Source organism: Canis lupus, chromosome 6 (genome assembly GCF_003254725.2).
Source record: "Canis lupus dingo isolate Sandy chromosome 6, ASM325472v2, whole genome shotgun sequence".
In the NCBI taxonomy this organism is placed as follows: Eukaryota; Metazoa; Chordata; class Mammalia; order Carnivora; family Canidae; genus Canis; species Canis lupus.
Genome location: NC_064248.1, coordinates 13475095 through 13502844, shown reverse-complemented (window position 1 = coordinate 13502844; position 27750 = coordinate 13475095). Strand labels below are relative to the sequence as shown.

Genomic DNA, 27750 nt, shown 5'->3' with positions numbered 1-27750 from the left:
CACTTGTAGTGGAAGTCACAACTTAATGCTTGGATGAAGTAGATCTGGTTGTAATAATATTTTTATAGTTAACTGGGCTTTCAAAATAATATGCTTTTAAAAATTTTATATTATATTTTATAGGCATTTTGTGAATGTTTATAGAGTATGTCTATACGTGTGAATTGAGCCATATTTGGTACAACTGAAAAAGACTAGGAGATGTGGGCTCTGGACCTGCTTCCACCATTAATTCTGACCTTGGGCAAATTACTTTGCTTTGCTTCCATTTTCTCATGTCAAAATGGGGAAGGTGTGCTAAATGACCACTGAAGTCCTCTCTGGTGTTCACGTTCAGCAATGCTCGCAGAAGGGCAGGCCAGTTCTGCCTCTCCCTCTGTCTTCCTTCATGCATTCAGTAGATATTTACTGAGTGCTACTTTTGTGCCAGGCACTGTTCCAGCTGTCAGGGGCAGAAAGGAGAATGAGCATTGAAGGGCCTGCCATCAATGAACTATGACCTTGCATAGAAACAGGTTAATAAATGGGGTACTTTCAGGGGAGGAGGAGCACCATGAGGGATGGGGACAAGAGAGCTAAGCAGGAGAGGGAGAGAGTTGTCCTAAACTCTACATTGGGTGTCCGAGGACAGCTGCTTTGCACAAGCAACATTTTAATAACCACATTATTGAGGTATAATTTATGTACAATACGATGAACAGATCTTCACACAAACTGATGAATTTTAACAAATATGTGACAAATGTCAACTCCTGCCCAGTCAAGTAGTACTCCTGTGTCCCCTGCCAGCCCTGCACACTAGTCTCATTTTTATTACCATAGTATTGTTTGTCTATTATAGAATTTCTTATGCATAGGATCATAGAATATGAAATCTTTTGTGTCTGGATAATTTCTGTGATATTCTCAAGGTGATATTTAGTAACAATAATTATTAATATTTCTGAATGTTAGCATTGTTTTAAGTATTTTCCATGGAATGATTCCTGAGATCCTCCCAGCAGCCCAATGAGTCCTCCCGTTACTATCCCTGCTTTACTGATGGAGCCTAAGGGGGAGAATTGCCAGCAGCTGGTCAGTGTCATGCCCCACACTTGCTCTGCTGTGCTGCTTTCTCAGCCTCTCTCTGGAGGATGAGTATTCTTGACAGAGAGGACAAATACTTGTAAACCCACGAAAGGGCTTGTTGTATTTGCTCAGCTGAAGGGGCTCTCCTGTGGTCAGGGTGTGGAAAAGAGGCAGAGAGAGTGGTAAAGGAAGAGGGACATGGGACCTGGAGGCATCAGAGTCTTCAAAGGAATCTGGATTTATTCCATATCCAGTAGGGAGTCCTTGCAGGAGTTGGTGGGTTTTTTTGGAAAATGTTTTGAGGTTGTGGTAAAATACATGTCACATAAAATTTACTATTAGCCATGTTTCAGTGTACAGTTCTGTGGTGTTAAGTACATTCCCACTGCTGTGCAGCCATCCCCACCATCCATGTCCAGAACTCTTTTTGGTCCCACACTGAGGCTCTGTCCCTGCTAAATAGTAACTCCCCATTGGACCTTCCACACCCCAGCACTCACCCCTCTGCTTTCTCTCCCTCATACAGGTCCTCATGTAAGTGGAATCATGCAGTATTTGTCCTTTTTCTCCATTTTTAAATAAACTTAGTATTTTGAGTTAATCGTGAATTCAAATGGAGTTGTAAGAAATAATACTGGGAAGGCCCATATACCCTTTAACCCGTTCCCACAGTTGGTGAGATCTTGCCACACTGTGGCACCATGTCAGGACCAGGATAGTGATATCAACAGGTCAAAACACGACACATCCCCATTACCATGGGTCCCTCCTGTGTCCCATGTGTAACCACAACCCCTTCCTCTGGCCTTCACACCTGCCCTACTCCCTGAAAATCACAGATCTGGTCTCCATTTCTATAGCTTCATCACTTAGAGAATGCTGTGTAAATGGGATCATGCAGTGTTTTAGGGTCGACTTGTTTCACTCGTCCTCATTCTCTGGTTGCTTCCCATCACGGTCCGTATCCTTGCCTGACTGCTTCACCTTGTGTAGTGTTCCATGGTATGGACGAACCACAGCCTGTGAAGCTGCTAGTGAAGGACATGTGGGTTGTATCCAGGGTTCCAGTGTTAAGAATAAAGCTCTGTAAACATTTGTGTACAGGTTTTTGTGTAAATAGAAGTCCGTTTTTCTGGGATAAATGCCCAGGAATTCAGTGGCTAGTTTTTGTAAGGAAACACTCAGCTGTTTTCCAGAGTGGTTGTACCATGATATTTCCCCCTGGCAGTGTCTGAGCAATTCCGTTTCTCAGCATCCTCTCTAGCACTTACTGTTCTCACTGTGTTTTATTTTACTCATCCTGATAGGTGAGTAATGATAACTCATGGTGTTTTTAATTTGCATTTCCCTAATGGCTAATGATGTCGAATACCTTTTAATGTGTTGATTTTAAAAAGAACCAAATAGGAAAAAACTAAACTTCTTGAAGTGATAAATATAATTATTTATTAACAAAGTCAGTTGAATCCATGAAAGAGCAGACAATATGCAGCTAAAATGAAAAATACTGTCCTGGTGGGTATGAGGAAAAAAAACTCAGAATAAAACAAAGAGATAAAAAAGATGGCAAATGCAGAAGACAGGCTAAGAGATAAAGAGGATATAAAAATCACTTGAGCTCTAAGAAGAGTCTGGAAGGAAAGAATGGAGAGAATGAGTGGAGATAACATTCAGAGATAATTGTCATAGTATTTCCTAAAATGATGGATCCTCAGAGTCAAAAGGCAGATTAAGCTGCAAGTAGAATAAATGAAAATATATCCAAATCTAGACATATTATAGTGTCACTGTCGAACTTCAAAGACAAAGACGAAATTGTAACAGCAACAGTACATGTTATTCAGGTTGCCTCAAAGGCACAGCAATTAGATCTCAGTGGACAGCGATTGTGGAGAAGATAATGGACTAATAGCTTCAAAATCATGGAATCCCATATCCAGCTAAACTCGTGTCCTAAACTGAGGGAGATGTGAGGATATTTTCAGACAAGATTGGGAACCTATGTTTCTGAGAGCTCTACTGAGAGACCTACCAACAGTGGGCTTGCAGAAAAAGGACTCTGAATCTAGAAAGGACTTAGAATCTTAGGAATGTTGATCTTTGATTTTTTTTTTCCTAACTAGGAAATGTTTAGTAATTGGAGTTTTACTATGTTTAAATAATTAAGCGGAGATAGTTCTTTGGACATATTTTTTTTACAGGGAATTGCTGCAGAGATTCAGCGAGTGTCCACAGTGGGTACCTGAGATCAAGGAGGGTAGGGTGGTTTTTCTCTTAAGGTGGGAAATACCAGAAAATATTCATATGTTAATGAAAGTTCTCCATGAGAAAAGGAGAAATTGAAGAGTCAGGGGAGGATGAGTAAAGCTAGAGGAACAAAATCCAGAGAAAATGAGAGGTCAGGTAGCCTGGGCACCCACAGAAATAGCGTGAGAGAGAGTGCCCTGGCATGGTGGGGTCCACAGGCTTACACCCGTATGCAGTTGGCCCTTCAGCAGGGAACCTTCAAGAAAAGCAAGGGGAGCTTCCGTTGTAATAACAGATGCCTAATGGGCATGTGGTTGCATGTTATTTGGCAGATGCTCTTGTGGGAAATTGAGTGCTTATAGATTTTTCTTTCTTCTGTGAATAGCGGGAGGAGGTATAAGTTTATTTTATTTTATTTTATTTTATTTTATTTTATTTTTGAGATATAAATTTAGAGTGGAGTATGGCACCAGAAGGGACAGGAAGGTATTGGATTATCCAGGGAGTCAAAGCAAATGGAGAAACACGCTAGGTTCGTGGGACCATTTGAGTGCATGTGCATAGTTGCAATTTGTGGTAATGGAATTCTCAGGAAGGCTTACAAGTACTGCTGCAGTTGTAGGAAAGACAGCTAGTTGGATTCAGAGAAGGTGAAGTTTTCCTGTCACATGGGAGTGGAAAAACAAGAATGTCAATGGTGTTTGCAAGAGAGTGATGGCTCTCAGTTGTCTCCGAATTGTCTGTGGGATGGTCCTATATGGCAGAGTCAGACTATAGGAGTCTGTGAAGTAGAGGAATGATTGAGTGGAGAAGCGAGTGAAAGTGACTACACTAGGCCCCCAGGTTCTCTCTTCCTCACCTTGGCCACTCCTTCCAGCCCCAGAAGCCAAGTGCCTCCTCCCATTGGAAGGGAGAGAGTAGGTGATACAATGCAGAATGGTGACCTGAGTTAAATTTTTGTAGGGTGAACTTTGACCTTAGGGAATCTGAGAATGGGTATATGGGAGGGAGAGAGATCAGGCCAGCAGTTATGTTTGCCACGTCACCACAGCTGGACTGTCCAGTGACACATAGCTTCAGGCAGACCTCTCTGAAGTCCTTCTGTGAGTTGAGCGCAGCTACAGCTGAGGCCAGTGGGGTCCCACCCTCCTTTGACTGTGCTCTCTCTTCTCATGCTTACCAGCAACCTCACCCACCTGGAGCAGTCCCACATAGAAGCTTTCATGGGGAAGGCTCTGTTCCCCATGAAATGGAACTTTCATGGGGTTTGCCAAGGCCGAGTGGGTGACCCTGAGTGTGGGACTGAGATGTCACATGAGAAAGTTTCAGCAGAGGTGAGAAGGTGAGTCACCAAGGTCAAAGCAGGAGAGTGCTCAACCACCTGAGATGGCAGCAGGAGAAGGAGTCCTAGTGATGTAGTTTTGAGTAGCATTGGTGGTGGTGTTGGGTCAAGATCTGAAAGCCAAGAAAGAATTCTTGAGATGTCTTTGGTGCAAAAAAGTGATTTTATTAAAGCATGGGGACAGCCCCCATGGGCTTTTAACCAAGAGCTGCCCTTGGGTTATAATAAGGAATGGCTAATTATATATTCGAGAGTTGGGGGAGGTAAGGAAAAAAAAGAGGTGTCCAAAGGGACTTTGATATGCCAAAGAAGACTCTTGGGCTTACCGGAGGCCTTTATGTTGTCAAGCTAAGGTTGTTTTTCCCTCTAGCAAAGCATTAACTTGAAGACAGCTGGGAATTTCCTGGAGGATTATTAGGGTCCCATTGTCTGAGCTGATATTATTGCAGGCAAATCAGTGTCTGTAGACAGAAATGGGAAGCATGACTTTGCTTCAGTGAATGGCCTACAGAATTCTAAGTTTTCACCATCCAGTGCTTCAAACCAGACCCCGCTGTGCACAATGGGAGGAGAGCCAAGATGGCTATGAGAATTTCATGTTTCCTTTCAGATTGTTAGGCAGTTTTGACACTATTGGATGAAAGGTCACTCTTTAAACACCATTTGATCAGGTGATGGGGTGTAGCTGGTGGTAGTCCACACTGACAATGAGGCTGGCACTACCACATGATGCAGATGGACATGATAAAGGTTGTTAGAGGATCTTCTGTGTAGTAAGTTTTATTTGACTTGTGTGGGCAACTTCTACTGTACCTACTGCTTTGGGATAAGGCTATATCCCAGCCAGGGAACCATTCCTGAGCAAAGTGAATAGCCAAAGGGCAGGGGTGGGGAACTTAGAATTACTTGGTTCCATTTGAGTTGGCAGTGTAGTGTTTAATGACAAGACTTTAATATTTTATGTACCAATTTTTCATTTGAAAATAAAATACCACTTCATTTTACATGAGCAGATCTAGTGACAATAATGCATTTCTTTACAAATATTAGCCTATTATACATCTCAAGTCAGTTGCACATAATTGCATTTCACCAACTCTACATAATACTTTAATTAAAACTAGGATAATTAAAATACAGTTTTAATGAACAATAAATTCTAAAGTTGCCAAGCCTAGAATGTGTTACCTGCGTCATACTTTGCTCTCTTTTTAGCACTTAAATCGGTATCCACATTACATTTTGCAATGACCACAATCTGAGCAAGAGGTATTCTTTAAATGCCTATAATATTTCTTTGTAGCTGTAATATATCTGTCTGTCCCCCTTGCATATTATTGGTTGTTTGCTACTAGTTATAAAACCTAGAAGCAAGGGAAAGTTTTCCTTTGTGTTTTTCCCTGAGTTTTAGTGAGATATAATTAACATATAACATTGTATTAGTTTTAGGTGAACAACATTGTGAATATATGATCAAAATAAATCTAGTTAACATCCATCACCACACAGTTACAACTTTTTTCTTATGTTGCCCCTAAGATCCACTCTCTTAGCAACTTTCAAATAGACAATACAGGATTTTTCTTTTCTGAGAGAGAAAGAGAGCATGAGTGGTGTTGAGGGGAAGAGGGAGAGACAGAATCTCAAGCAGACTAGGGCTCAGTCTCACGACCCTGAGATAATGACCTGAGCCAAAAGCAAGAGTCAGGTGCTCAACCAACTGAACCATCCAGGCGCCCCTATAATACAGCATTCTTAACTATAGTCACCATGTACATTACATACTCAGAACTTATTTATCTTCCAACTGAAAGTTTATACCTTTTGAACCCCTTCAGCCTTTTTCCCCCTGCCCCCACCTTTGGCAACCACTGATCTGTTTTCTTTCTATGAATTCAGATTTTTTTAGTTTCTATGTATAAGTGAGATCATACTGTATTTGTCTTTTTCTGTCTCATTTATTTCAAGTAGCATACTGTATTCTGGGTTCATCCATGTTGTCACAAATGGCAGGATTTCTTCCTTCATTAAAGTTGAATGATATTCCACCATATATGTAGTGTGAGTGTGTGTGTGTATAAGTATATACTGCATCTTCATTCATTCATCTGTTGATGGACACTTTAGGCTGTTTCCATGTCTTGGCTGTTGTGAATGCTGCTACAGTGAACAGAGAATGCAGACATCTCTTTGAGACAGTGATTTCATTTCTTCAAATATACACCCTGGAGTGGAATTGCTGGATTGTACTCTAGTTCTACTTTTTATTTTTTGGAAAACCTCCAAACTGCCTTCTATAAAGGCTACACCACTTTACATTCCCACCAGCAGTGCAGGAGGGTTCCTTTTCTCCACCTCCTCTCCAACACCTGTTACTGCTTGTCTTTTTTATAATACCCACCCTAACAGGTGTGAGGTGAGGTCTCATTGTGATTTTGATTTGCATTTCCCTGATAATCAGTGATATTGAGCACCTTTTCTTTTTAAATTTTTTTTTTAATTTTTATTTATTTATGATAGTCACAGAGAGAGAGAGAGAGAGGCAGAGACACAGGCAGAGGGAGAAGCAGGCTCCATGCACCGGGAGCCTGATGTGGGATTCGATCCTGGGTCTCCAGGATCGCGCCCTGGGCCAAAGGCAGGCGCCAAACCGCTGTGCCACCCAGGGATCCCTGAGCACCTTTTCATGTACCTTTTGGCTATTTGAATATCTTCTTTGGTAAAATGTGTACTCAGCTCCTTGGCCTATTTTTTAATTGGATTGTTTCTTTGATTTTGAAGGCTTGGCAACTTAGCACAGTGGTTGGTCATCCTAAATAGTGAATGTTTATTAGATGAATGGATAAGTATATCCTGAATGAATAAGTAAATAGTATTTATTACTCATTCTGGGGAGATGGTGCAGGACAGTGAGCATTAAATTAAGACTCAGAAGACTAGGGTCCCAGTCTGAGCTCCATCACTTAGGAGCTGTGTGACCTCGGGCAAGTCCTTTACCTTTGTTGTATTACCAACAAAGGTAATACAGTGGGACATCTCAAGTGGAGACAGTAGTAGCTACCCTATCAAGCTCTTGGAATTCCTACAAGGAACATGTTGGGTAAGATTATAGATGTAAATGTAATATAGTGCTATTTTTTTTTTATCATTTCAACCTCTGCTCATTATACTCTCCATACACATTAACATGCATTAGTATTGAAAGTCAACTATTTATCAGCTCATCTGGAACTGTGGAGTTTTAGGTAGTTTTCATAATGAATCTTTAGTCCTCAGACAAGTGGTACTTGGTATACAGAATACAATAAGTTCGCTTCCTCAGCTCTCCCCAGTTATAATGTCCTTGGGAAATTTCAGCCAGTCTTAATATTGGCTGGGTAACTAGGGAAGCAGTGCTGCCTGTGCATCTAATGTATAGTTCATTACACAGTGAAATGTAAGTGACTTTTACCTGCATCTCTTTTGGATTATTAGTATCACTGCTACTTACTGTCTCCCAAATACCGGCCACTTATTCATTCACTTGTCTATTTCTTTTTTATTATTATTTTTTTATTTTATTATTTTTTTAAATTTTTATTTACTTATGATAGTCACACACAGAGAGAGAGAGAGGCAGAGACACAGGCAGAGAAGCAGGCTCCATGCACTGGGAGCCCGACGTGGGATTCGATCCCGGGTCTCCAGGATCGCGCCCTGGGTCAAAGGCAGGCGCCAAACTGCTGCGCCACCCTTTAACAAGTAACCAATTGCCCTGGCATCATCCATGAAAGTTACTCCTGAAGCACCAAATTCCCTAGGAAGGAAATATGCTTTGGACTCTGCCCAAGGGGATACTGTTGTAGTTAATAAGTCAAGAAAACTTTGTAATACTGTTTCATTTCTAATCCAGACATAGGACATGGTCCCTAAGGGCAGCTTCTGGTGATACTCCAGGATGCATATCATCTTGTTTATCCATGGAGAGCCAAGAGTCAGAGTGCAGTTCAGTTTATATGGGCACGTTGGGGGTTCTGTGTCATGGCAAGCCAGGTCTCATCTGGTCTTGCCCTAGAGTCCTTAGGCAGAAATCTTGGCTACCAAAGTGAAGTTGTCTCACACAACAGAGGAAGGAAGGGATGTGGTTAGAGCTCAGGGAAAGTCACATGCTATGTGTCCTCTTCTAGGGTGTGTATGCACTTCAGGGCTAGGACTTTGAAGAGGCTGTGACATGCAGAAATTGAGGCAGTTGGGGGCCCAGGGGAAACAGAAAAATGAGACAGATGAGTGATGGGCCAGGTCAGCTTGGCCAGAAGTGTGGTTACAGTTGGCAGCCTGTGTCCATAGGTGAGAAGGGAAGCATTTCCAGGGATGGGGGCAGGTACGGTATACCCTACAGAGTCCTTGAGATTACGTTTCCAAAGGCAATAGAGGAGCATGAACTGTGAGGTGAAGACCCCACATAAATGGAGATTGGCTGAAGAACAGAATAGGCTTTAGAAAGCACATGGGCTGACTGAGAACCAGCTGTATTCTTTAAGCATTTTCTAGTTCTGGGCAGGCCCAGCTTAATTGAGGGATTCAGCTCTGTCACATATGACATGGGGTAAAAGCAGTCCTGTGAATGTGCAGTGTGAAAACACATTGCCCGTTTGTTGGCCAGGCTCCAGTGAGCCAGGGAAGGTGCTGGCTGGCTTTAGGATGAAGTTCCTAGTGGTAGGCTAAGTGATGTGCAGCCAATGCAGGTGCTATGGAGGGTCATGCGTTTCCTCATCTTTCTGCAAGACTGCTCTAAACCTTCATGGCATTCAAGTAAAGGAAGCAGAGGAAGTCTTATCACACCAATTTTGTGGATGACTGCACAGGGGAAGAAAGTGGCTATGTGATTTAAGGTCAAATATGATGTTAGTGATAGAGCCAGGGATGGTTCAGCACCTGAATGACGCCTTTCTGGTTATTTTTGAATGTTTATGATAGCTGATCTCAGCTTGCCTGTACTGGATTTGATATGGCAAAAGGGGTCCTGTGCTGGGCATTTGGCACCCCTGCTTCGGCTCCATGATGGCATGTGGCATCTGGTGCCCCATGGCAAGCCTGCAGCATCTGTAGGCTACTTTTTTTTTCTCTGTAAAATACAGGTGATAATAAACTGGCCTGCTTACCTCATAGCACTTTTATTTTTGTTTGTGGTAATCATATATGGTAACAGAAGAGCCTATGATGAGTTACAAAGTATCCTATGTGATGTGGACTCATTTTCTCATGTGGGCTCCTTCCTTGCTGTAATCAGATCTGACCAAAGCCTAGTTAAGATCCAATTGCTTGAACATTTGCATCCAGAGGACAGTCCCTAATGTCAAAGCTGTCATTCATCCACTCGGTCTGTCCACTAGTCAGCAGGCATGAGGCTCTGGGGATAAAGAGATCAATAACACAATCCTGGTTCTGAAAGGCTCACAATCTAGTGAGGGGGGATTGTAGCTATTTCTTCGGAGTTCATCCTGTGTAGGCTTTTTGTTGTTTTAAATAATAGCTTTATTGAGCTGTAATTCATCTATCATAAATTCTTTTTAAAGAATACACCTTTTAAAGTGTATAATTCAGTGGTCTTTAGTATATTCAGAGTTGTGTGATCATCTCCACTCTCTAACAGAGCATTTTCACCACCTCAGAAGAGAACCCCAGATGCCTTAGCAGCTACTCCTCTTCCCCTCCCCGCAGGCGCTGACAGTGGTCAGTCTACTTTCCATCCCTATGCATTTGTCTGTTCTGGACATTTCATATAAAAGGAATTATACACTATGTGGTCTTATGATACTTCGTGGTCTTTATTCAATTGATTTTTTTAACCTCTTTTATTGATCATCATTAAACATTTTAGTGGATCTTTTTTTGGTATCTTTCCTGAGCTAAATTCTACCAGGGTAAAGAAAAGATGTCCTTCATTTCTTTAACAAACATTTGTCTGATGTTTCCTTTGTGTTGGGCACTCTGGCAGGTATTCCTATGATGTTACACAGGTCCCTGTTCTCACAGGATTTACAGTAGTAAGGGGAAGCAGACCAAAAAAATGGGCTAGTGAACAAGCACATAAAGAGAATCGAGTGATGAGAAACGCCTATTCCAGGATATAATATTTAGAACAAAATAAAAAGAAAGAGAAGAAGCCAACAATATGAAGAAATGGGGCTGGACATTTTGGGTACAGCATTGCCAAGAAACTGAAATGGGAAAGAGCCTAGTGATATGTAAGACCTGAAAGGAAGCTGGCATGGTCACAGTGCTATGGGAGGGGGAAGTAGTTCCAGAGGAGGTCAGTGAGTCCTGGTCATGTGTGCATGGCCAGGGGTTGGGGTTTTTTTCCAAGTGTAGCAGTAAGATATGGAGGATGTGATTTGATTGGCTTTCAGAAAACTTGGCTGCTTTGTGAAGAATGGATAGTAAGGGGGCAAGAGTAGAACCACAATACTTAGGAAGCTCTTGCAAACATCCTGGCAAGAGGAGCTTACATAGCCTGAATTAAGATGGGAAAGAGGAAATAGGGGAAAATGGACAAATTAAAGTAATAAGTTAAAGCAGAATTGGGACACCTGGGTGGCTCAGTGGTTGAACGTCTACATTCGGCTCAGGTCATAATCCTGGGGTCGTGGGATGGGGTCCTGCATCAAGCTCCCTACGGGAAGCCTGCTTCTCCCTCCATGTCTCTGCCTTTCTCTCTGTGTCTCTCATGAATAAATAAATAAAATCTTTGAAAAATAAAAAAAATAAATAAATTGCAATGGTATGAATAAATATTAAAATAAGGATAACTAAAAAGTAGAAACAATAGGACTTACAGATGGAGTGGGTATATAGTGGAGTCAAGCTTCTTGTTTCTGATTTGATTCCTTGGGTATATATGTACTGAAACAATGACAACTGGGTAAGGCTGGGTTTGGGACCTGTTTAATGTGAGATGTTTATGAAATCTAGATGGAGACATCATCTTGTGTCTAGAGCTCCAGTGCAGATCTGGATTGGGGATGTGAAATTGGGAGCCATCCATATGCAGGTAGTGTGTACATGTTGGTATGTAAAACCACAGGAGTGGATGAGCCTTTCGAGGGAGAGAGATATTAGACAGCAAAGAAGAGAAGCAGCTGAGGAACTCCAACTTTAGTGAAGGATCAAGGAATAAGATGCCCACGAGAAGAAAGAGACAGCTGGAAAGGGAGGGGTAGCCAGGATTAGTCATGTTGTAGAATCTCCAAGAAGAGAACTTTCTACCTGGTTTCAGCCTACACGTGGTCTTGAAGTCTAGTAGAAACAAAGGAAGAGGAAGAAGAGATCAGCAAAGCACAGGAAAGAAAGGTAGAAGGGAACAGCCAGGGGTAAGCCCTTTGTTCTATAGCTTTCACCACTTTCTTGGTAAAACCTGCACATAGTGGATGCAGCTGTGTTGCCTGGCTGGGAATCAGTCCAGTTTCCCTCTCTGTCATAAACACAGATTAGGAGGCCCTCTGGAAAAAATGTGTGTGGACAGATTAGAAAGTTTGGGATCAAACAACCATCATAGCACTAGTACACACTTCACCCAGAATGATTTTTCTTCGTGTTTTTGTGCTTGGTTTTTATCACCACTGACGGAATTGCACTGTTTTACCTTGGAAGGTTATAAATGGGGAGGAATCCTTAGAACTCATTCATCTTTGAGAGCATGAGCCTTTTCCTCTTCAGTCTGGCTGTGTCCCTTCATGATTAGACAGGGTAAATTATTATATCCAAGAGAAAAATGTTGTCCTTCAGTCATACTGCAGTGTGCAGACTTGACCTGCATAATCAGAGTCTGTAGTTCCCTGCATGAAGCAGTTCTGGGAGTTACCTATGGTGAGCAGTTTCCAGTGTTGAAAAATTACCCACATGAAGTGTACGGGTGTTCACAGTCATTTTCACACGTACCTTTCATTCAGTAAAGTCATTGCTAAACCATTATTGCCTACTCTGAAGATCCAGATTACCATTTACTTACCTATACTTTGTTGAGCTTAGTATTCTATCTGAAACCTGTGTCATGCCAAGTTCTTTGAAAAACTAATTTACTGTCAATAATCTTAGTAGCCTTTTCTTATTCTCAAACTTGATGTGGACAAAGAAGTCATAATACAGCTTGAAGCCACTATCTATGGATTAATATTCTTGAACTACATTTAGTTAAAAATTAAGAATTCTGTCTATGAAAATGAATGTGCAACAGTACCTGTATTAATTAAAGTTGGAGAGAGGGGGGACTTGACAGCCTGCCACTGGCTTATCTCTGGTCCTTGGTTGTGAGTGTGATGTCTGGCTTTCATCTTAACAAACTCCATATGAATTTAAATACATTGTAAATGCCCCAGATAAAATTTAGTAATTTATTTGATCTACTGATGACATAAGGAATTGTGGCAATCAGGGAATTTTTGAAAAGCATCTAATGATTAAAATAGAAAAATACTATTGGTAAATATTTACTGGAAAATGCCCTGGTCTTAGCATTTTCTATGATCTTACTACTCTTTTTAGTATCTTTAAGGAGGATAATACATACAGCTCACAAAGAAGCAACACAGAGTGATGGCTGAGAGTTTGAAATCAGCCTGCCTGTGTTCAAGCCCTGATTCTGCCATTTCATAATTGTGTGACCTTGGGCAAGTTACTCAACCTCTCTGTTATCTATGATGCTGGTATCATAATAATATTTGTTTCTTTGGAGGGTGGGCATCACCTGTGAAATTAGAAGGCTTGGACCAGCTCCAGGGTCACAGATGGCTATCATAACTGTTTGTAGTTCCCATTAACTATCATTATTATTTTTATGAATTTGAATGTTTCAAATAAAGGAAGAGGAATGGTTGTATCATTCTCTCAGTGTTAGTTCTTGTCAAGTAAATCCTCCAAAGCAAAATTTCACTTTGTATTTCTGATTACTTTCATCCTATCTGGAGGCGTGAAAGTTATTTCCTTAATCCTTTATGTGAATAGAAGTCCAAATTCTCAATAGCCATGGGTAAGATGAAGGTAATGAAGCAGTAGTAAAATAGGTCTTATGGAGTGAGCTGTAATTAAGTTGTGAAGATTTTAAAGATATGATCAGGATATGTCACAGCGCTCATTGAGGACGGACCCATCCTCTTTGGTAATGGAATAGGAAGCAGAGGAATGTTTCTGGTAGGAGATCTGGAGTAGAGTCATTTCCTCCTATTCCTTTCTGTGCTTTGTGCTTCAAGCCCAAAAGGAACAAGCTATTTGTCTATTTTTTTTAAGACTTTTTATTTATTTATTCATGAGAGACACAGAGGGAGAGAGAGAGAGGCAGAGACACAGGCAGAGGAGAAGCAGGCTCCATGCAGGGAGCCCGACGTGGGATTCGATCCCTGGACTCCAGGATCACGCCCTGGGGGTGCTAAACTGCTGAGCCACACGGGCTGCCCTATTTGTCTATTTCAATACTCTGTTGAACAAGATGGAGAAGGTACTAAGAGTCAGACAGTCTTTCCTGAGTCCCCAAAGCCCTACCAAGGGTGTCAGAAATTCACAGGTCTCCAGGTCAGGAGAGTGGCTCATTTATTGAGAGCACAGGTGTTTAGGTTTCTGTGTCCTTGAAATGTGTGTCATGGGTATTATGTAATATTTGCATACATACACACATGCACATCTGTACATACTTGCATACATGTGTACACACACAGGCATACACATGTAAATATAGATGCATATATGTGAGTGCATGTATACACACATTATGTCTACATACAAACATTTATACATGCATGTGTATATAAATGTATATATGTGCATGCACACATCCATGTGTACATACATGTCTATACACAAGTACATATATAAACACAAACATGTATGTACATATATGTATACATGCATAGATATGTATGTATTTGTATATGCACATAATGTCAGCTAATACACATTTGATTTCATTTTGGACTTTGAAAGAATACATAGATTATTTTGTCTTAAATTAGTTAATGTACTCAAACTAAAGATTTTATTTCTTATATTAAAGAGAGAGTACAAGCAGAGGGAGCAGCAGGAGAAGCAGGCTCCCCATGAGTAGGGAGCCCAATGTGAGGCTCAATCTCAGGACTCTGGAATCATGACTTGAGCTGAAGGCAGATGCTTCACCGACAAGCCACCCAAGAACCCCAGATGTTTTTTATTTTATTTTATTTTATTTTATTTTATTTTATTTTATTTTATTTTATTTTATTTATTTTATTTATTTTATTATTTTATTTTATTTTATTTTATTATTTTTTTAATTTTATTTTAAGATTTCATTTATTTATTCATGAGAGACAGAGAGAGAGAGAGAGAGAGAGAGAGAGGCAGAAACACGGGCAGAGGGAGAAGCAGGCTCCATGCAGGGAGCCTGACATGGGACTCTATCCAGTGTCTCCAGGATCACGCCCTGGGCTGAAGGCGGCGCTAAACTGCTGAGCCACCCAGGCTGCCCTTTTTCCATATTTTAAAATCTATTACAGTGGTAAAAGGTTTTGACTCTTATCCATATATAAAGTGAGTGAAGTTATGATACTGACTTTTAGAGTAAGATTTATAATACTAATAAAACATTCTGGATCAGAGAAAGGAACCATCCATGTTTCTGTCTTCCAAGTGGGGTAATTTTAGAGGGATATTAGAAAAACCAAAGCTTGTTTCATGCATCCTATTTCTTCTTTAAGTTCTTAAGTAGGTAAACCATTTAGAGAAGTTGAATTTATGTCTGAGACACATCTTGATTTGGGTCTCCCTGTCATGGTTTTGTTTGTTTACTTTCTGTGAAGTTGTTCTCTGAGAGCTTCGTGCTGGAATTGAGAGATTTGTACAAGAAAACATTGCATCAGGTGAGGAAACAGATACTGTTTATACCATGTGGCTAGCAAGGGAGCATGTGTGACATGTAGGTGACCAGCTCATTCCTGTTCGCTTTCCCAGGACCACCTCAGCTTAGCTCTCACATTTGCTAACGTCCTTGGCAAACCAGGTGATTGGCCACACTGCTTGTTGTCGATGGCTCCTGTGGGTATAAAAGTTACCATGTTAAAGCCAGTTACACATTTTACCTACTAGTGTCGAAGGCTCTGCATCTGTAAGGAAGCATGAAAAGTAGAGAAAGAAATCTACCATTAGCTAACTATCCTGTAAATGCTAAGCAAGGCAGAAATATTTTGTGGACAGAATTTAATTTATTTTCAAAGTATTTATTTTGCTGACTAATATATCATTGTCACTCTAGAAAACTTGATATGCTTCCATAGTATGCTAGGTGTTGTAGATTTGAGAAAAATCAGCTATAAGATTTTCAATGACTTCGGTATCTCATCTTGGTCTCCCAGAGTAGCCGGTGACTAGGTCACGCCTTTTACAACCTTTCTAGAGAATTTTCCATCTGAACAACACTCACACTTGTTGAAACACACCTGTTGAAATGAGCTCAGTGAACGTTTCCCTCATGTTCACAGGGAGACATTTTTCTTCCTTCTTGGTGGAATGCTTGACAAAAACACACAAGCCTTGAAGGAGATGTAAAATATGAGGCAAGTCAGAGGGGTTCCACCAAGCTGTGTCACTGGGATACTCTTAGTCACAGAACTTGTTATAATGAGAAATGCCAGGCTATTAATTGCTCCCACAGTTCAGGGCAACTCCAGCTAAAATGCAATTGTGCTGTGAAAAAGTGTAATGAGAAAACCTAATAGGTATACTCTGTTCTCATATGTGCGCTTTATTGTGGTCATCTTAAAGCCTTTGCTGTTGTGTTTATAAATTTGGAAAACAAATGGTATGATTCAGCTTTTGGTATGCTTATATTTCTTTCTAGGGAAACTTCGTTGTTTTTTTTTTTTTTTCTGGTTGTAGAAATTATAAAATCTGCATGAGCTCTAACAACTTGCATCTTGCTGTGGCTCTCAGACAAAGGAATACTGCCTCCGAGAAATCCAAATTGTACTTTCCTATCCTCATACCTGAAAAATAATGATGACTTTAAAGAACAGTCTACCATTTTCAGGAAGGATATGGATCAGATTAACACCAGAATGATTAAGACGTTTATAAGTTCGTTGGATTCTTTTGCCTGACTCAGAAATACTTGAGTTCGCATGAAAGTAGAGAAATAAATTGATGATATAAGTCTCTATGAAAGAGTGGACTTTCACTCTATTGTTTTCCCCAAACCTATAAAAAACTTGTGGATAGGCCTTTCATCTGTGAAGTAGGTTTCAGACCTGAATTCCCTTGCCTTCTTGGCACATGCCCCCATGCAGGAAGACCCACTATGCATCCCAAAGAGCCTCCAGTCTCCTCTCTACCTTGGAACGATGCCTCAACCCCTTTTCCACCACACTTAACGACTAATAGCCTGACCTATGGAAAGCCTCAAGCAAATTCTGCAAGCTTTCTTTAACATACGGGATAATTTCTATGAATTAATATATCAGTTAATACAAATGAATACCACTGGTTTTATTCCTGTTTCCACTACTACTACCTTAAGTCAAGCTAGGTTGGAATTCTTTGAGGGCAGGGATGTATTTTGTTCACCTTTGCATCTCCTGCATACACACACGGGTGGGCAAGAAGGAGTGATTGGTTTAATGAATGCTTGAGTGAAGGAATGAGCTTTATCTTGAGCCTGATACCGTGTGAGTTCATCTTTTTCATTTCCCTCCCTCCCTTCTTTGCCTCACTTACCTTTGGGAGAGATCACATGCTACAGCCAAAGGCAGCAGCAAGAAGTGGTGCTTTGAGGCTGTTCTGGGATATGGAGCAGGACCTCTGAAAAAAGCAGCCCTTAGTCTGACACTGATGATGCCTTTCGAGTGCTACCCTGCTCAGAGTTGGAGAGAAAAGGGATGAACGGTTTATTTGTATTTGAAATATTGACTATTGTTTGCCTTGGTTTTCCTCCCTCTGTTAACAGATTTAGATGGATTTTTAGTGATAGAGGCAGACTAAAGGGGCCGGGAAATCTAGAACACTTTAGGCCATGTTCCTTGGAGTCTTCTGGTGCTTCACCTTCAGAATCCCAGTCAGCCAGAAAGTTCTCCTCCTCCCCTGCCACCACCTTTGGTTAGGTCATCAGTTCTTCTGCTTCGACTCCTGCAAAAACTCTTAAACTGATCTCCAGATCCCCAACTTTGTCCTTTGTTCCCCACCCCCGCCAGTCCAGCCTCTACCCTGGAGGCTGAGCAGACCTTCCTGCAAGTCACACATGACCCCCTGCTTTAAAGAGCCTTAGTGGTTTCCCATGGCTTCAGGATGAAGTCTGAGCTGTGGTCTTCTGGCTTCTGCTTCCCTCTGGCCTGCTCACCCTAGTGCCACAGCTATACCCACACTCTATGCTGCCCCACCTGCTCCAGGCTCTCTTTGTCTCAGACCATTCTAAATGCTCTTCCCTGCGTATAATGCCATCCCCCGACTGTGGCTTAGTTTGGCATCAGACTGCATCTTCCATATCGCTTCCTCAGCCTTGCTGATCCCTGAGACCAGGTGCAGAGGATTTTTGTAGTCCCATGTCACCTGTTCTTCCTTCCCTCCATTGTTGGGCCTATCAATCATGTGATGGAGTGGTCTGCACTCTGTCTGACTTTCTTGAAGCTGATGACCATGCTTTAGTTGCCCATGTTTCCTCATACCTTAAATTAGTTCCTGATACATAGGAGTTATTGGTATTTATTTGAAAGAATTGTTTGATATATACCTTTTCTTTTCAGAATATGTGTCTGTTAAGTACATTTGTGGAAATTAAGAAATGAAAGAGTGAGAACACATGTTAACGATGTCAGTGGAGACTTTCCTGACTTTCACCTTCTCTAACTCAGGTCTTGCAGAATGGAAATGAGGGATAAATGCCTCACACTTCCACTTATCTGTATCCACTGAGTTACTAGCAAGGTTTGCTGGTGCAGTCATGTGACACTCTTCATGCTCTTTTTAAGCTTGGGATTGAACTGCATTTTTAATTTACTTTTCTCTTTAAGGACTTGTGCTTTGTTAGTTTGGGTGCTCTTATAGTCTGGGAAATTGTATGGTAGGGATTTGTTTTTTGATTAAGTGCTCCCAGAAGAAAAATAAATGATAAAAGAAATAAAAATCCCAATGAATGATGACATATGCAATTTCTTATGCCTATCTATGTACCCTGCCAGGTTATTCTGACCTAACTGTAGGTAAATTCTCATTTGAGAAATATATATCCATGAAGGTTATATAGTTGTTCAAATGTAATTTTATTATAACTACATTATTATCAAAAATGCATCTTTGGGACTCTAGCTTCTCTTTATTCCATTATTAAAATGATAATGCATTTATTTTTTTTTTATGAGTAGTTTGTAGAACAACATTTTGGCCTAGAATGATTTTTTTTAAAGCTATTTTTGAAAAATTGGGGCTAAATGGAAAACCATAAGTAGCTGACTCATGAGGACTGGTAGTTCTGGTTACCACTGATAGTGTTACAGGAACATGCCCTGCAGTAACTTTGGGAGTTTCACATAAGTGAAAGAACTTGCAGGTTTAATGTTCCAACAAGCCATAATTCATTACACTCTTCCTCGCTTTTTTCAGTTAAGATGTAGAGGCACATTGCATTCAGATTTTAACAACCAACACATGTAAAGTGTCACCTCTCTGCTTTATTTTATATAAACTACTTTATTTTAGAAAAGCATTTCTGTGGAATTAATACAATGTGGTAGTATTAAGAAAAAAATTAAACATGTTTACTACTGTAACTCTCATATCTGCCTTTGTTTCTTCTTCAACCTCTCTGTATTTCTACAAGTATCAAAACACTGTTACCTTAAACTCATTAATTTGTTATCTATCTTCTGCAACCCAGCTATACTGCTAATGTCCCTGGTTCAACTAACGGCACCAATGGCTTCCCAGTCACATAGGTTCTGTGCTTGACAATTCCTGCTTCAATTTTTCCCCTGCATTACATTAACTGTCATTCCTTCAGATTCTCCTACTGGGTAGGACAGGGGGAGGAAAGGGTACTTTAGTTATGAAATACACATGGATGCAGAAAAATGCAGAAAACATAAGTGTAGAGAACAAGACATGATTATGCAAACACCTATGTGACCACCTCTCATTTTAACACTAAACATGACCTATCTTCTCCAGAAGACTTGACTTTTATGGGCCTACTTTCTTGTTGCTCTTTAGAAGTTTACTACTTATACCTCTTTTAAAACAATTGGCATCAAATAAAATGTATTCTTTCAAATCTTGCTTCTTAAATTCAACATTGTGTGTCTGAGATTTGTCCATGTTGTCATTTGTAAGGTGTTTTTTTTATGTTCACTGGTGTATCACTTTCCATTGTATAAATGTCATAATTTATCTTTCTATTGTGAATGATTGTTAATATTGTTTGTATTTATGGCTATAATGAATGTCCCTGCTGTAAATACCCTGGCACATGCTTCCTGATGCATGGGAATGCATGGGAATGACTGGGTCATTGGGGATTCCTATCTTCACCTGCACTGGGTGTTATAAACAGTTTTCAAAGTGATTGAACCAATTTACATTCCCGCCATCATCACAGGAGTTAAAAGCTCCAACTCTTAGCATGTGGAATTGTCAAATTTTTAAATATTTGCCAATCCAATGGGTGTACAGTCACACTTCACAATGGTTTTCAATTGTCGTTTTCCTGATTATTTAATGAGGTTAAGTATGTTTTTATATGTTCATTTGTGAGTTGTATTTCCTCTTTTGTGAAGTGCTTGTTAAATCTTCAGATTTTTTGCTCATTCTCTGCATTAGGTTACCTATCTCTTTCTCATTGATTTGTAAGAGTTCTTTATAGACATTGGGCACAAGTCCATATCTCTGTGGCTTGCCTTTTCGCTCCTCTTTGAGTGTCTGTTGATGAGAAGAACTTACTTTCACTATAGTTGTATTCATCAGTCTTGTCCTTTATGGTTAATGCCTTTTTAGTTTTTTTTTTTAAGATTTTATTTATTTATTTATTTATTCATTCATTCATTCATTCATTCATTCATTCATTCATGAGAGACACAGAGAGAGAGGCAGAGACACGGGCAGAGGGAGAAGCAGGCTCCATGCAGGGAGCCTGACATGGGACTCGATCCCGGGTCTCCAGGATCAGGCCCTGGGCTGAAGGCGGCGCTAAACCGCTGAGCCACCTGGGCTTCCCTTTTTAGTTCTATTTAAGATATCTTTCCCTGTCCTGTGGCATGATGATTTTCTCTTAAATTGTTTTCTGAAAGCCTTAGGATTTCACTTTTCACAGTTGAGTCCATAATTTATATAATGTTGATTTTTGTCATGAAGGAAAACCCTATCTGTTCTTTTCTTTCTTTTCTGTTCCTTTTGTTCCACACCCACCATCATTTTACATTCTTATTCTTTTTTGACTGGCTATTACTTTATTACCTTCCTCTTCCAGTTCATGGTCCATTTTACTTCCGTAGGTAGATTTTCCTAAATATTACTCTGGTAATTGTATAGTGAATTAAAATATTCCCACAGTGTTACTTATTCATTCATGATTAAATTTTTTTTCTATTTTTCTGGTATTTAGAACTACTCAAAAGTCTGTTCTTATTTGTAGCTTCACCAAGAAGAGATAACATCTCATCAGGGAAGATTAGCTGGCTCTTAGAGCGATTATCACCACGTCCAGAATCAGTCCTCAGCTCTGCACATCCCAAAGTGTTGGAGTTTTGTTTTTTTTTTAACTTTTTGTCTGAATTCTTGGAATTGATCCTACTCAGAGGAAGGAGAGTAATGTAAGAGCCAAACACCCATTTACAATGAAGAATAGCACATTCCAACAACCATTATATTCATATCTGTTCTCCAGGCCACTCTCTCAGTATCACAGTATCTAGGAAGCCAAGTTGGTATTACAAAATTGCTTTCTGTGCAGACAAAAGGAGCTAGGACATTTTAACAAATATTTATTCTGAACCACAGTGAGGCTAGACACTTTGTTCTATCTTTTCAGCAGTCTACCTGGGTTTTTTGTATGCATCCAAATCAATCTCTTTTTCTCTCTTGGATTTGGCCAGAGAAGCACAGCCAAATCTTTGTTCTTTGAACCACTCTTTTTTCAGGCTGCATGATGACCCGGCCTACTCCCTGACCCTCACTAATTATACTCTTCCATCAGGAAGAACAGAGTATAACTGAATCAACTTCTACCACCTTAGTTCTGAAAGTAGCCTTTTCTTCTGAGATATTATGTCTCATAGTTTTTCAGCTCCTGCCCCGGACCCTCTGGCTCCCTCTCTCCACCCAGGGACACGTGGATATCCCAGCTTATCTCTTTTAAGTCCTACTACAAAAAATATTGTGCTTTAGGCAGAACAGGCCACTTGATATTTTTGAAACACATCTTTTTTCTCACTTCTTTACCTTTGGTTAATTAGGTCATTTCTTTGTCTCAGTTACCCTGTCTCTGGGTCCATTAAATCTATAACTTCTAAAGAATCCTATTTGATGACATGTAATGAATCTTGCCAGTTCATTCCTACTTCTCCAGGAAATGCCTTATAATCCCATTTCCTACTGAAGGGCAGAACCTGGTGGGCCATGTTTGAACCACCTGACTCCTTCCTCTGAAGTAGCAATTAATCATTGTCTGGTCATTGACGAATCATAATATTTAAAGAAAGCTGTGCTAAGAAATCCTGACACCATGAAGCCCATAGAATTGTTTCTTGGAAAAACCAAAGCCACATATCATTTGGAGTTATGGGGTTATAGAGGAGCCACAATACATACAGGAAGCAGTTCTGCAAAGGGTGATATTGATATAGGAGAGCTTGGTTCTTGTCTTACAGAGTTGAAGAATGAATCTTGTAGACAACAGAAAGTGAGCAAAGTGATAGAAGTTTATTAAGCAGAGATACAGAGAAAGCTCTCACAAGTCAGAGGGGTCCCGATAGGGTTACCACTGAGGGCTTTTAGTGGCAGTCTTTTATTGAGAACCTAGCCAGGGAGCCCACAGCCTTGAGACTCTTGTGCAGTATTGGTTTGAGCAGGGACTATTGAGATAACACCTTAATGATATCTTTGTGGTCTGGTGAATTTCTGTGATTTCTTTGTGGCCATTAAAGGGAGATACTCCCTAACATTTTGGAGCTAGGGAGCCAGGTTTATTATTTTTCTCTGTTTTTACTGTCTTATCTCTGTTTTCTTGGGTTGGGCAGGAGCCTGACTCTGGGCCTTTCCCTTATCTTTCCCTGCCTAGCTCCATCTGCCCCTAACTCATTCCTACATCAATATGGGACAAGGTACTACCAGGAAAAGGGAAATGAGAGGTGTGAGGCCCAGAGAGAGAGAGAAACAAAATGCTGCCTTCGTCCCATATGGCTCAGCACATTGTGTCCCTATGCCCATCCTCTTGAATGTGGCTGTGCTCCAGTTCCAGGAGATCTGTGTCTTCATGTTATGGACAAGGGACAGAAGGCACATCTTTCTCCCAATCTCTTCCTACCTGAGTCTTTTCTACCCAGAAATAACATGCTTTTCCTTAATTTTAAAAATTAAGGTATAAAATTCACCCTCTTTAGGGTACAGTTCAGTGAATCTTGACAAACACATGAAGTTCTTAGTCCACCACCCCAGTAAAGGTATAAAATACTTCCCTCACACCAAAAATTCTCTTGTGCTTTGAACTCTTCCCTCACCAGCTCTTGGCAATCACTAATCCTCATATACTTTTGAGTTTTTCTGAACATCTTAAAAACAGAATCTTATAGCATATAGTCTGTTGAATCTGGATTCTCTCACTTATCAGTACATTTTCCATTCATCTGTATTGTGTCTATCAGTACAGTCATACCTTGTTTTGGTGTGCTTTGCTTTATTGCACTTTGTAGATATTGGGGTTTTTACAATTGAAGGTTTATGGCAGTCTTGCATTGAGCAAGTTTGTTGGTGCCATTTTTCTAATAGCATTTAGTAATTCTCACAACATTTTATACTTTTTCATTATTATTATATTTGTTATGATGACCTATGATCAGTGATCTTTGATGTTACTATTATAATTTTTTTTGGAGTGCCATGAGCTGTGCCCATATAAGATGGCAAACTTAATCAACAAATGTTGAGTGTGCTTTGACTACCAACTGGCTATTTCCTCCATCTCTCTTCTGCCCTTGGGCCTTTCTATTCCCTGAGACTGCAGATGTGGTGAAAATAGCAAGAGAACTAAAATTAGAAGTGGAACCCTGAAGATGTTACTAAATTGTTGCAATTTCAGGAACTAATGGATAAGAGGTTGCTTCTTATGAATGAGCAAAGAAAGTGATTTCTTGAGATGGCATCTACTCCTAGGGAAAATGCTATGAAGATTGTTGAAATGACAGCAAAGGATTTAGGATATTATATAAGCCTAGTTGATAAAGCAGTGACAAGTTTTAAGAGGATTGACTCCAAGTTTGAAAGTTCTTCTGAGGGTGAAATACTATCAGACAGCATCACATGCTACAGAGAAATCCTTCATGAAAAGAATTAATTAATTCATGTGGTAAACCTCAGTATTGTCTTATTTTAAGAACTTGCCACAGTCGCCCAAACCTGTAGCCACTGCCAACAACAGAAGACATCAACATTAAGGCAACACCTTCTATCAGCAAAAAGATTACAACTCAGATGGTGGTTAGTGCTTTTCTGCAATAAAGTATTTTTTAATCAAGGTATGTAAGACAAAATTCTATTGCACATTTAATCAACTACAATATAGGGTAAACATAACTTTTCGTTTCCCATTTGCACTGGGAAAACCAAAAAATTAATTGGCTTACTCTATTGCAATATTAACTTTATTGCATGGTCTGGAACTGAACCTACAGTATTTCTAGGGTATGCCTGTAATTTGTGCCTTGTTATTCCTTAGGAGTATTTTACTCTGTGTATGTATCTAAATGTGTTATTTGCCTCACCAGTTGAAATATTTGGGATATTTCCAGTTGGGCAATTACAATAAAGTTACTATAAACATTCATAAATAGGCTTTTGTATAAACAGTTTTTTAAAAATATTTTATTTATTTATTAATGAGAGACACAGAGAGAGAGAGAGGCAGAGACTTTGCTTTATATTAGAATATTTTCTCGATGTTTTATTTTTTTTTAATTTTATTTATTTATGATAGTCATCACAGAGAGAGAGAGAGAGAGAGGCAGAGACATAGGCAGAGGGAGAAGCAGGCTCCATGCGGGGAGCCTGACATGGGACTCAATCCTGGGTCTCCAGGATTGCCCCCTGGGCTGAAGGCAGCAGTAAACCTCTGAGCCACCTGGGCTTCCCATGTGCAAACAGTTTTTATTTCACAGAGTTAAGTTCCTGGACCCCCTGGTGGGTCTCAAGGTAATTGTGTAAACTTATAAGAAATTTCAAAGTTTTCAGTGGCAGAAACCTAGTGTTCTATACCTAGCCAAATTATCTTTTGCCTGCAAGGGAGAGGGGTGTTAATAGCATTTTAAGACCTGCAATGTGCCCTTATTAGCTATTGTAGCTTAATAAACCACCCTGAAGTTTAGTAGCTTAAAACAAAACAAAACAAAATTTTTTACACAAATCTGCAATTTGAGTAGGAGTAGAAAGGCTTATCTTTGCTCCACATGCTGAGATAGCTCAGCTAATGGCAGCTGACTTCTCCAAGATAACTCCTCTTGTGCCAGCAAGTTGGTATTGACTCTGCATGGGTAGTTCATGCAGGGTTGAGGACCAAAGGCTTCAATTCATTTCCACATAGACCTCTTCATCTGGCCTAGGCTCTTTCAGAGCATGATAGCTAGATTCCAAAGGCAAGCATCCAAGAGGAAGAGCTATAAACTGTATTGCCTTTTATGACTGCCTTTGCAAGTCACATAGTGTTATTTTCACCAATATGCTATTGGTTGAGATAGTCATATAGGCCTGCCCAGGTTCAAGAGAAAAGACTTCATTGTTTATGAGGGAGTAGCAAGGATCTGGATGAGCATGTCATGTGGGAAATATTGTTGAGACCCATTTGGGAATTAAAATATGCCAGATAATGCCTCAAGAAGTTTACCATCCGGGGACACCTGGGCGGCTCAGTGGTTGAGCATCTGCCTTAGCTCAGGGCTTGATCCTCATCCTGGAATCGAGTCCTGCATCAGGCTCTCTGTGAGGAGCCTGCCTCTTCCTATGTCCATGTCTCTGCCTCTCTCTCATGCATAAATAAATAAAATCTTTAAAAAAGTTTACCATCTGCCAAACCTCTTTGAAAGAATTTAAAAAGGATATAAGAAAAAAATAAATCAGGAAAAAAAGTAGAATATAAGGAATGATAATGAAAAACAAAATGGTAAAATGTATTGGTTAGTCTAATTGAATGTTGATCTTTTATACTTAAAAATTTGGAACTAAAATCTCATAATAAAATGGAAATGTAGGAGCAGAGGTAGTAAAGGTTTGTCAAAATTCTCTTTTTGTTTAATGAAATGACATAAATACTTATTGACTCTGGACTTACAGAATCCCTTTTTAAAAAAATTAAGTTTTTTGAGGTATATTTGACATATGACATTATAGGATTCTTTATTAGAATATTTAGAACATGAGCAGGCTCTATAGTATCTCTTCACCTCCTTTTCTCACATCAACTCATGACATTATACTTCTGCTCCCACTAAAATGGGATCATTTTTCTGTTCTTACCCCACTTAAACTTAGCTGACTTACTTGACCATTTGGTTCATTTCCTCCTTCTTGACACACTCTTTTTCTGACCTCCATAAAACCACAGTCCTATTTGCTTTTCCTGTCTATTGGATTCTTTTGCCAGGTCACTTTCCTCTAAATATTGGATTTTTTTAGTAGTTGGTCCTAGGACTTCTTTACCTCCCACCTTATTTTCTTTTCTTAGGTAATCTCACATAAGTCCATAGTTCACCTACCAACTGTAGTATTTGCAGATGACTTGCAAACTTATTTATCCATCCCAAGCTACTCCTTTGACCTTCAAACCTCTATATTCAATACCTTCTTTGTGGCATTTTCCTAGATCTTTTTCAAAGGCACATTGAAAAAACAAATGAAAAAAAAGTAAAAAGAAAAAAGACCCTGCTCTCCCTCTGTCCTGCTTTACTTCACAAAGATCCTGCCTCTCATCTAGTAATCCTTTCTTCAAGTAGATAACCACCCAACAATTGTTCAAGGCAGAACCAGGGAATTATCCTTGATACTTCTTTTTCTCCACTACTATATCTGGCCAATCACCAGGTTCTTTTTATTGTACCACTTAATATCCCACAAACTCACTCACATCTCTGTGTCCACCTCTGTCACCATCTCTAGCTAAACTGTTTTATCTCTCATAAATTTCTGCCTGACTGTTATAACTTGTTTCCCTGTTTTTGCTTTTGTTTTTTAATCCTTTCTTCATGTTTTGAACAGAATAATTTGTTAATGTGAATATGGTACCAGTCCCTTGCTTAAAATCCATTAGTATCTTGAATGAGTAACCAAATCCCTAATGTAACCTACAAGGCCTAATATGGTTCCTTACTTCTTCATGTGGCCTGATTTCTTTGCTTCATCTCTGTCTCTTCAGAGACAGCCAAGCCACTTTGTATAATGGTCAGATTTATAGTGTTTAGGGTCAGACTGCCTGAATTTGAATCTTAGGTTTTTTTGTTTTGTTTTGTTTTGTTTTGTTTTTCTTACTCTGGCTATGATCTTGGACAAATTCTTGATCTTCTATGTATCAGGGTTCTCTTCTTTGAAATGGAATTATTAGTGTCTACTTTGTAGGAGTGTGTGTGAATTAAATGTGATGAAATGTGTAAAGTGGTAGCATAGTGCCTGACATTTAGTAAGCCTCCAGTAGATGTTAGCTTATTTCCTTGAATGAACCATGTTCTTCATGACTCAGGAATTCATATGTGTTCTTCCCTCTGCCCAGAATACTCCCATTATTTCATCTGGTTAATATGGACTTATCCTTCTGCTCCAGGAGGACCTTTTTGCCCAGGACAGAGCCAGTTCATGTCTTTTTAGGGTATTCCCTTTACTGCAGGTTTATGCAGTAAATTATATGGTCGCTCTTCCAT

At 39.9% G+C, this 27750-nt stretch overlaps 1 protein-coding gene and 1 pseudogene across 12 annotated transcripts in view; both read left to right on the top strand.

The window, feature by feature from the left end:
* Positions 1-27750, top strand: part of SDK1 (sidekick cell adhesion molecule 1) — a 911663-nt gene that overhangs the window by 390104 nt on the left and 493809 nt on the right. Inside the window, exon 2 of one of the 12 annotated variants that reach the window (XM_049111185.1) lies at positions 24226-24366. The exons of the other annotated variants lie outside the window; for them this stretch is intronic. The gene's annotated coding sequence lies outside the window, so the exon portion shown is untranslated. The remainder of the gene's footprint in view (positions 1-24225; positions 24367-27750) is intronic. 12 annotated transcript variants of the gene reach the window in all.
* The window catches only part of LOC112640216 (dnaJ homolog subfamily A member 1-like), a 51386-nt pseudogene that overhangs the window by 1246 nt on the left and 22390 nt on the right, over positions 1-27750 (top strand).